This window comes from Populus euphratica, unplaced genomic scaffold (genome assembly GCF_000495115.2).
Source record: "Populus euphratica unplaced genomic scaffold, PopEup_1.0 scaffold1529.1, whole genome shotgun sequence".
NCBI classification, from domain to species: domain Eukaryota; kingdom Viridiplantae; phylum Streptophyta; class Magnoliopsida; order Malpighiales; family Salicaceae; genus Populus; species Populus euphratica.
The window spans coordinates 80,467-88,996 of NW_011500786.1; the positions used below are offsets into that span (position 1 = coordinate 80,467).

Below are 8,530 nucleotides of genomic sequence, written 5' to 3' on the forward strand. Positions count from 1 at the left end.
TCAAATCTGTCAATTATCTCCAATTTACTCCTTTTTGCATTTTTGATCCAAAAGTGCCTTCAAAACATAAAACAAAGAATATCAAGGCATTTTACATATAAAACATGGACAAAACATTAGATAAATATGGGTGAAACTATCGAATAATATGGTTACATCATGTGCTTTGCACAATAACTACCCAATTATAATTCATTGGTTACTATGCACACAGCATAGTAACCAACTATCTGGCCCAATTTTGTTTTGGGTAGATCTTGGCCTAGTTCTTTTTAGCTAGGCTCGATCCAGTTTTTTTAGGATTTATACTATTTTCTTACGTATTTTTATGCCTTTTTTATTAGTATTGGAATATATTTTTATGTCATTAAAAATACAAAATCTGGTAAGGAACCTTTCTCTCGCTTACAAGGACCAAACTCAAGCTAACATCTAATAGTAACTTGTGTATGATTACCTTTATGATATATCTATAAAAGCTAAAAGAGATTCCCTACTTCAAATTTGATTTGCGCACGAAGGCCAAAGCCAAAAATATTCAAACTAAAAGGGGATTTTGTATTTCAAATTTGATCAACTTTTATTTTTTTTCATATTATCATATAAGACTAAAGGCTTCATGAATGGATGAGCAAAAAAAATATTAGCATATATAAAACATATTTATAGCAAAAAGAAATCAATCTTAATTTCAAATCAAATATGAAATTTATTATTATTATAAAAATAATAATAAGAATTTGTTGCAACTTGAGTAGAATAACTCCAACCTAGAAGTGTATTCGGTATACTCAATAGAAGTGCACTAAACAAGACATAATAAATAGTTATTCTATATGGATTTGACTTAGGTTTTTTATGTTCTTTTTTGAATTAAATTTCTTTTATTTCATCCTTCAATATTGGATTTATTGAAAATTTGACTTCATAATTTTTTTATTTTTTTTATGAATTTATCCCAATTTTAAGACCTAGATTTGATAGGTTAACCCGAGTTCACCTAAGCTTTTTTTAATTGATTTTTTTCAATTTATTCCTTTAATTCATATTTTTTTTATTTTCTTTCTATAGGTTTATTATGGTCTCATAATTCTGGTCGCAGGTTAGCCCAGTTGCTTTAGGGGTTTTTTATCCTTTTTCAATTGATTTTTTTTTAAATTTTATCCTTCAATATTGGATTGATTGAAAAATAAGCTTTATAATTTATTTTATTTTTCTTTCTTTGAGGTTATCCCGGCCTCATTGTCGTAACCTATTTTTTGGGTTATTGTCCAAATTCATCTTTTCTCTTCCAAAAAAAAATCAAAAAAGTATATTCAAAAGAAATCTAAAAAATATATAATTGCAGTGAGAAGAGGATGCTGGAGCACCCAGAAAATGGTTAAAAATTGGTTGAGGAAGTTCACAAATACGAAGATTGAAATTTGACATTTTATTTTTGACAGATGAGAGCTCTATTGACAAAGAAAATTCAATTTAAGAAAAGTCCAAAATTAGATGTGTATGGACTCAATTAAATGTTATTGAAGATTTAATTGAATTTATGGAGGGTTTGATTGCAATAAAAAATTATTTTTAAGTCAATTTGAGTTTTAATTTGAAGAAATTAAAGTTCAAGAGTCAAATTATAATTTTTAAGAGTTGATTTGGTCAAATTAAGGGCTTAATTGCATAAATACTAAAGTTTGATGTTTAATTAGGGACTTGATTGAAGAAATCTGAAACCAAGGACCAAACCAGAAAAGGCATGTAAATAGACGAACTGAAATTGTTTGAATCAAGGGCCAAATTGAAGAAATTAAAAGTTTATTGATCAATTGAAGGTCAAATTGCATAAATTCGAGACCAAGGACCGAAATAAAAAAAAAAAGACAACTAACTTTAGGGCTGACATTTGATTTTTAGTAGGGACGCAATTGAACTGTTTTATAAAATCAAAATTACAATTAAGGACTTGGTTGAACATATCACAAATTGAGGACTAATCTAGAATTTGACATGTTTTGGCGTCATTTTCTTTTACATGAAACAACAAGTTTTATACAAAACAACGTCGTTTCATGCATTGTTCATTAAAAAAAAAGCACAAAGTAGTGTTGTTTTAAATGGCATTATGCTTCTTCTTCCCTAGACACTTAACAGGGGAAGAAGAAGTTTTGTTCACTTGCATTTTCTCTCCCTCTCTCACCTTACTTGCCCAAAACCCTGACATGAACCCACACCCCTCATGACCTGCCACCATCATGGAACGGGCATGGAAGCCATGCCTTGCAGGCGACTCTGGGACTGCATAAAGGTCGTCTTTGCCACCTTACCTTGTCCTCATGACTATAAAGGGGTAGGGTAGCTCCCGCTCCCCCTGCCTCTATAAATACTCCCCTTAACAGATGGTGAGAAAGGGGGGAAATGACAAGTGAGATTATAAAAAGGAGGATGAATGGGACAGTTTTGGAGGAGGAAACAAAGGAAGGGAAAGGAGTGGAAAGAAATGGAATAGAGAAGAAAACAATAAAAACAAACATAGAGGAGAGAATTGGTGGGAGGTAGAAAAAAAAAGGATGGAGGCAAGAAGAACAAAATAAAACAAAGACAAAGAAGAGAATGAAAGAAGAATAGAAGAAAAACCAAAGCAAAAAATATGAAACAAAGAAAGGAAAACAAAAAAAAAACATTGAGAAACAAAAGAGAAAAAAGGAGGAACCACCGCCTGACGCCACAACATCATGACTTTAAGCCACTTTTAATGACATCACCACCATAGTTAGGTCAACCTCCTCCTCCTCCTTCTTCTTCTCCTTTTTCTCCTTCTTCTTTTACGTCATTTGCTGCAATCTCAACTATTCATATGAATAGTGGAGAGTTTTCTCACTGTTCAAGTCCAACCCAAATTAAAATGGCTGGGCTGGGTTCGACCTAGTTCAAAAAAAATATAAAATTGTTTTTTCAAAAATCCTTTTAAAATTTTTAATTTTCCTGCGTATTTTTCTATCAACTTTGCTTAATATTAGTTTGTATATTTATATTGTAAAGATATGAATCCAATATTAAAATACCATATTTTCTCTGAAATATTATGAAAACTTTAAGAAAATATATTCTTTACATGCATACGACCAAGTCTCTCAAAGATAAAAAAAGAAAAAATCATATCATATTTTTATACAATACAAATTCAAAAAATATGTTTTAACATGCATTTTGGACTTTAATAACCACTGTATTAAAAACATGAGAATTAAGCTAATATTTTAACAATACTAAAAAATATTATTTTGTTTTGTTTTAATATCCAGGATTATGAATTTATACATAAGACGTAATCCCAATATTAAAAAAGTAGTTATTTTATATATAGACATTAGAATGGTTAGGTTTTACCTGATAAAATAAAAATTTCCTTACTAAGAAAAACTTATCTTAAACTTTAGACAAGCCAACAATTACAAAACACAATAATACCTTAGCATTTATCAAACAATTAAAAAATACAGCTTACCTTAAGGAAGGCGTATTTTGGGTGCTAATATCTTCCCTTTACGTAACTAGTTCCTGAGCCTGATCTCTGAAACCAGTGAGGGTTTCTAGTGACCAAAATATAAGGTGGCGACTCCTATTCTCTCTTTACACTGATAAAAGACAAGAAATTCTTGTCTCCCCATTTTCCAATATCATACGAGAGTGGACGCATATTCGTCGCGAAGATGCAAATGTGCGACGCTCATGACATAGGTCATGGGTTTGGTTGGTTGAATCGGGTGGTTTTTTGTGTTTTTTTTTAATTGGTTTTTTTCTATTTTATCCTACAATATTGAATTGACTAGAAATTGGGCTCACTATTTTTTTTCTTATTTGTTTTTATATGATTATTAGGGTTTTATGACTGAGGTCGGAGACTTGGTAAGTTAACTTGAGTTGATATGGGTATATTCAAGTCAATTCAATATATTATCATCTTAATATTTTCTTAAAAAAATTATTATGTTGAATTTTTTAGATAAATTGTTTTTTATTATTTGTTTAGGTTGTCTTTGTATCTATACAGTCAACTAAATCACTTTCGTCAAACCCCACGTTTTTTTTTTTCCTACTAGAAAGCATGTTAAGTAGATCTACATATTTGTTTTACTTCAACCAAAAAAATTAATTTGACCCGCTTCGCAGCGCAATAAATTATCTAGTATCGGCTGAAAGGGAATGGTCCTCTTAACATCATACAAATCCTTGTAGATTTATAGTATGTAGAATTTTAACAGGAACTATGAATATACAAATACGCTTAGCCTAGCAAATAATTACATAATAGCTTTATCTATTGAAGATGATTCTAATTTCCTCAATTATTAAGTAATGGGAAGGTCTGTTATTACTATATATGAAGTTCGTGGATTTTTTGGCTTTCCAATAAAAAAAAAACATAAGTGATATAATAATAATAATAATAATAATAATAATAATAATAATAATAATAATAAAGGAATGATGGTGTCAAGATCAAATTATGGTGGTGAAAGCTAGTCATGCACTATTAAATCCAAATATTATAGTTAATTAGAATGTTCTTCATTTTTATTTTCACTATAATAGAAAGATGAGGTTGAAAATTGAAGGAGATCCAACTTTTACAAGAGTAATATTATTTAGACCATTACCCTACTTTAATTCACCAAACACAGAGAAATTTTAGTCTTGTGAATTTGTAGATTTTACATCCATATCAAATTTAGGTAAAAGTTCAAAATGTTAGATATCAAGATTAAAGTCTTAATTTAATTTTATATATGTATTATTAAGCAGATTTTAAAACTAATTAGTTTTCTAATTGACTAATAAATTAAAACACCACAATCTTTTTAATAATGGGTATTTGATTTTTATTTACAATTATTTAACCTTACAATGAGATAGACTTCGATAAAAACTTGCATACAGAAATTGAGTGAGTCTGGTGGGAGAAAATGGAGATTAAATTGAACAAATATTTCACTTTCTTTCTTCATGAACACATAATAATATAATATAAAAACAAAAACAAATAACACAGGAATTAGTTGAACTACACACCTTGTTTGTAGTAGAGACAGGAACGAACGGAAGATTCACGATCACTTAGACACCCACAACCTCTCTATCAATCGATTGCAACCACAAATATATTCCTTAATGCATGTAGTGTTACTACAATTATGATCTCTCAAGGTTTTTTTCTTTTTCTTTTTAATGAAAATGATGATTAGGGGAAAATTAAGAACGAAAGGACCTGAAAAGAAGACAACAATTAATTAAATGAAGAACACTCTCTGCCACTTCCAAGGATGAAACTCGAGCTATATGATCGTCCCTCTATCCCACTCAAGGAATTTGATTTGCCCATAAAGAAAAAAAGGAAGGCATTCCTTGCTTCAAATTTGGTTTCCTTATGAAGCAAGCTAAAGACAATATTTGAGTGTCCCTATATCCCTCTCGAGCTATATGACTGTCCCCATATCCCACTCAAGGAATATGATTGTCCCTATATCCCACTCGACAACATTTGCAGGCTAAAAGGAATATGATTCTCATTTCAATTTGTTTTGGGTGCATTCATGGGCAAGCGAAAACATTGCTGCTGCATGTACAAAACCAATTTAAGGCATGTAAGATGCCATAAAGCCTTCACCGTACAAAGTTTTAGATACTTCTATCAAAGGAAGATGATAACAATAAAAACATATTTTGTTCTTATAATAAAGGTATTGTGAGCTGGTTTGGAGCTTTCAACCTGTTTTTAATAAAAAAATAATTTTTTTTAAATTGCTTTAATGTGTTTATATAAAAACTGAGTTTTGAAAAATAAAATAAAAGGTATTATTTTGATTAATTTGTAAATAAAAAATAACATTAATCACATTTTTAGATAGACTACTGGTGAACCCATTAAATGGTTTTTTCCTAGAATATCAGGTTTAAAATTGTAGCATAAACCATAAAAAATATTTTTTATATGCAAACGAATCTACGGCCTGCAACTAGATTTTGCATGCAATTCGGGAGGTGTATTAGAGAAATCATGATATGGTATAAAATACAGAGGAAATAAGAAAATTAAAAGCACACAAATTAATTAGACGTCTGCCCTGAAGTGAAATAATTTTGATCATTTAACTATTTATATATTATAAATTGTTTGATAATTTAATTATGTTATAATTAATAGCTATTTTACTGACTCTTTGCTAAGGACCGGGTTTTTACTTTATCAACAAAAAACTTAAGCATGTAAACTTTTTTGACATATTTTTTGACATAAAAAATATCAAGTATAAATTAAAAAATATTATACACACATCTAATTAAATAAATTAATAACGATTTATGTTAACAAATAATAAAATAAAGCCAATAGCTAAATATATATTTGAAAAAGCCAATGAACAAATGTAGATTAAGATATTTAGTTTCGTAATATAATGACTCTGATTATTAAAATTATTTTTTTATTTAATCAAATGATTGTAGAAATAGACACACAAAAAATTAATTGTATCAAATTAAAGAAAAACAATATCTTGAAAGGTTGCACTTCTTAAAAATATTATCCAAAAATAAATATTTTTTATTCTTAAAAATAAATGGGCATGTGCAAGTTTCAACATCAAAGAGCTTTTATTTTAGAAGGTATGTTGATAATAATATAAATCATATCTTGAAATCTCATCTAGAAGTTTAAGCTATTAGGTTGAGATGATTCTTTAATAATGTATCAGAGTCTTATTAATCAAATGGTCACAAGTTTAAATTTTACCACCCCATTCTAATTAATAAAAATTAAGCATAAAGTAATATAGACTTTCACTTGATAATATATATTAAAAAAATAATATATTCATTTTCTTCATGCATATCAAATTTAAAATTTTAAGTTGTGTTGATTTTTTAAAGAAATATACTAATATATCAATTGATACCCTAATCTCATAGTTATTAAATCCAGTTTGATGGTTGACCTGGTCAAAGTGCTGGGTTCCAGGTTTCATGAGCCAACCCAAGTCAACTTGGGTCAACACAGAAAAATTTTTAAAACATTAAAGTTTTACTATTTTATATGAATAAATTAAGAAAAAAAATACATGTAAATATAGGCTATACATATTATAAATAATGAAGTTTAAAAGAATATTTTAAAAAGTTTTTTATCCCACGTTAAAAAGATATTATATTAAGCTTTTAAGTTTAAGTATTTAAACAAAAAAAAAATATCCCATATTGAAAAAGCATAATTTTTTTCTTGTGAACATAGAGCATATATACTAATGGATTTTAAATCTCATATTAAAAAATAAAAACTTTTAAATCTAATGGATTTAGTATAGAATATATATATACTAACGGATTTTAAATCTCACATTGAAAAAATACAGTTTTTTCTTGTAAATATAGAGTATATGTAGTAATGGGTTTCAAATCTCACATTAAAAAGATATTATGTTATCTTTTAAGTTGAAGTATTTAAACTAAAAAGTTTTTTATCCCGCATTGAAAACACATAATTTTTTTCTTGAGAACATAAAGTATATACACCAATGACTTTCAAATCCCATATTTGAAAAAAAAATATACTGAGTCTCACCAAGGTCGTGCCTTGTCTTGACGAGTTGACCCATTAGGTTGGCCGGGTCGTTACACCAGCTGATCTTTTGACAAATTTAGACAAGTTCAACCCCTGAGTCGACCTGTTAAGCCAATCTGAGTTTAAAAATTATATCTAATCTTATTAAAAGAATGAATTAATTGAAAATAATAAGGTACAACTCTTATGCTATCATGTACTATTAAAGAGTTCAAAAGACTTTCATGTGAGTGTTTTTAGGAGTTTAAAGTGTTTTTTGTTTAGAAATATATTAAAATATTTTTTTAATTTTTAAAAAATTATTTTTATTATACACTGGTTTCCAAACAGACTTAATCTAGCTTAAAAAATATTTCTCATGATATTTTTACTTTCACACCTTACCAAGAAACATTCAATATGCATCATCTTAAATCAAAGTTTTTGATACAAGCTTTCAATTGATTTAAGTAAGAATTATGTAATAATAAGTTTATGCTAAGAAATTGCAATTCAAAGTTTTTAGTTGAAAGTTTTTTCCCTACGTTTTCTTTTTCAATCTGGTATCAGTGTTCAATTTTATTTTGTATTTTAAATATAAAAAGAATAATTAAAGAAAAAAAAGTTATACAACTAATAAAAGTGTATTTTAAATAAAAAAAAATTCAAACAATGAAAACAAAACAAAAATATAAAAAAAATAACACTATCAACCATGTTAATCCATTAAGCTTGTAACTATAATCATTTGACCAGAAATAATAAACTTGAAAAAACCTTAACATCTAATTTAATTAATCAAATATTGAAAGATTAAATTAAATAAAAGTAAACATAAAAAAAGAAAAAAAATAGAAATTATAAATTAAAAAAAATAGCTAAGGCTATTGGACCAATCTACCTAACCTATCCGCTAAGTTATAAAAATGGAATAACCCGATAACA

General features: G+C 27.8%; 1 protein-coding gene across 1 annotated transcript in view; it reads right to left on the reverse strand.

Annotated features, from left to right (window-relative positions):
- Window positions 1-5,349, reverse strand: part of LOC105116364 (probable disease resistance protein At4g27220) — a 48,979-nt gene extending 43,630 nt beyond the window's left edge. The window contains exon 1 of the mRNA XM_011013686.1: window positions 5,062-5,349. The gene's annotated coding sequence lies outside the window, so the exon portion shown is untranslated. The remainder of the gene's footprint in view (window positions 1-5,061) is intronic.
- Between the last annotated feature and the right edge of the window lie 3,181 nt (window positions 5,350-8,530).